This window comes from Penaeus vannamei, chromosome 7, assembly GCF_042767895.1.
Source record: "Penaeus vannamei isolate JL-2024 chromosome 7, ASM4276789v1, whole genome shotgun sequence".
Taxonomy (NCBI): domain Eukaryota; kingdom Metazoa; phylum Arthropoda; class Malacostraca; order Decapoda; family Penaeidae; genus Penaeus; species Penaeus vannamei.
In genome coordinates, this window is record NC_091555.1 from 42,928,493 (window position 1) to 42,930,992 (window position 2,500).

The 2,500-nt window shown below is 44.6% G+C and overlaps 1 protein-coding gene across 1 annotated transcript in view; it reads right to left on the bottom strand.

The window, feature by feature from the left end:
• The window catches only part of LOC113819905 (carbohydrate sulfotransferase 8), a 12,718-nt gene that overhangs the window by 804 nt on the left and 9,414 nt on the right, over nt 1–2,500 (bottom strand). The window lies entirely within an intron of this gene.

The following is a 2,500-nucleotide window of genomic DNA, read 5'->3' on the forward strand; positions in this document are numbered from 1 at the left end:
GAAACGCACGGCTCATGCTGGAGGGAGGGGGGGAGAAAACCTGGAAGCCTTTGGCAGCTGTCGCATTAGGCCTGCTTAAGCTAATAATGTCCCCCGGGGGCGCCTTTGGCCTGTGTGTGGTTGAACAGACGAGAAAGATAAAGAGGGGGAGATTGCACATCCAGCAGGCCTTGGCAATGCTGGTCATTCACTCTCATTTAAGAAATTTCCACAAATGCTATTAACTTTAAAGTTTCATGCTCTCCTGTTCTTTTCGTTCTTCATATCTTCAGTATCCATAAATATAATTTTGCCTGAAACAGCACACGAAACTAGATTAAATTCTCCTTTATCATCATTGTGAGCAATATCAGGATCATTTGCCATTAACTCCATACAAAGTTTTTACTCATCTGAATTTAAAGTCAATCTGGATTCACACGTTTTCTGGACAAACACAGAATGATAATGATGATAATACTGAGGATTATATTAATGATAATAACAGCAATAATGTTGATAATGATGATGGTGATGATATTGACAATGATGATAAAATTATGATATTCAGGGAACCAACAATAATGATAATAATGATAATAGTTATGATGGCATAGATAAGGTATGGATGAGAATGCATGTCTTCACAATGCAAGCGATGTATCTAATCGGTTTCGATATATTCATCAGAGAAATACATGCATTTCTGGCGAAGATATACTCGAAACCCGTCAAATGCATCTCTCGCTCTCAGAAAATATTAATTCTCATTCAAACCTTTCATGTGAATACATTTAGACATGCTGAAGATAGTGGCATTAATGATAAATAAACATGTGAATAAATAAACGAATTAATTCCATAAATAAACAAATAGATATATACACAGTGATATACCTGAGATCCAGACCTTTGTCACAGGAGAGCTGAATGTGCTGAGAATGAGTACGTGTTCTGAGGAGCCACAAGATGGTGGAGGCACTGTACTTAGCCAAGATCAGCTGGCTCCTTATATACAGCATCCTGTGTGGTGTTGCCCTTGTACAAGCACTGCTGGGTGTTGCTGCCAGGCTTCAGTGAAACCTCGAGGAAAACCACAGGGGGAGGGAAGGAGGTTGGGGAAGGGAGGGAAGGAGGTTGGGGAAGGGAGGGAAGGAGGTTGGGGAAGGAAGGGAAGGAGGTTGGGGAAGGGAGGAAAGGAGGTTGGGGAAGGGAGGGAAGGAGGTTGGGGAAGGGAGGGTAGGAGGTTGGGGAAGGGAGGGAAGGAAGGGGAGAGGGAGAGAAGAGGAGGAAGTGGGAGATGGGTGTATAAGGGAGGGATGGAGATTAGGGAAAGGAGGGAAGGAGGTTGGGGAAGGGAGGGAAGGAAGAGGAGAGGGAGAGGGAGAGAAGAGGAGGAAGTGGGAGATGGGTGTATAAGGGAGGGATGGAGGTTATGGTAGGGAGGGAAGGGAGGGGGAGAGGAGACGGAGCGAAGAAGGAGGAGTGGGAAATGACTGTCACAGAGAATGAAGAAAAGGTGGGGGGAAGGGAGGAAGGAGGAGGGAGAAACGTAGGGGAAATGGGAGATGGGTATCATATGGGGAGGGGTGGAAGGTGAACAAAGGAGGGAAGAGATGGGGAGAGAGGGAGGGACAGAAAAAGAAGTGGAAGATGGATGTCATGAGGGGAAAGGGAAAAGAGAGGAAGGGATGGAGAATAGGGAAGGGAGGGAAGAGGCGGGAGAGGGGAAAGGGGAGAAAAAAGGGGAATGGGATATGGATGTCATAAGAGGAGGGGGAAATGAGGGGGAGGGAGAGGGGAGAAGGAGAGAAGAATGGAAAGACAAGGAAGGAGGGGGAGAGGAATGTCGCAGGAGGGAGGGGGAGAGGTCGTGAAAGTGGAAGAAAGGGAAAAAGAAGAGAAAGAGGAGAAAGAACAGAGAAGGGGAAGAGGAGAACGAACAGAGAAGGGGAAGAGGAGGAAGAACGGAGAATGAAAAAAGGAGAAAGAAAGAGAACGGGAAGAGGAGAAAGAAGAGAGGGGATGAAGAGAAAAGTCAATGAAGGAGAGGTTATTAGAGCATGCAATGGAAGAGAAAAGATTGGACGGAGAGGGAGAGAAGGAAGAAAAGGGGGGTGGTGGGGGGGGGGAGGAGTAATGGAGTAAGAAGCAGGAAGGAGGAGCGAGGAGTGTGTGTTGGGGGCGGGGGGGGGGGGGACTTAAGTGATCAAAATAAGAGGAGGAAAGGTTTGGGAAGAGGGGGAGGGGGGAGGGGGAGGTGGAGGTCGAGTGGGAGATGGTGGAAAGATGAAGGAGATATATGACTTTGCAAAAAAGAACGAGAAAAAGAGAGAAAAGAAAAGAAAAAAAAAAGAGAGAGAGAGAGAGAAAAGCAAAAAAAAAAAATAAAAAAATAAAAAAATAATAATAAATAAAAAAAAAATAAAAAAAAAAGAGAGAGAGAGAAATATTAAATAAATAAATGAATCAAAAGTAACAAGTTTTATTTTTTACAGTTTTTACTATTACGTGTTAATAT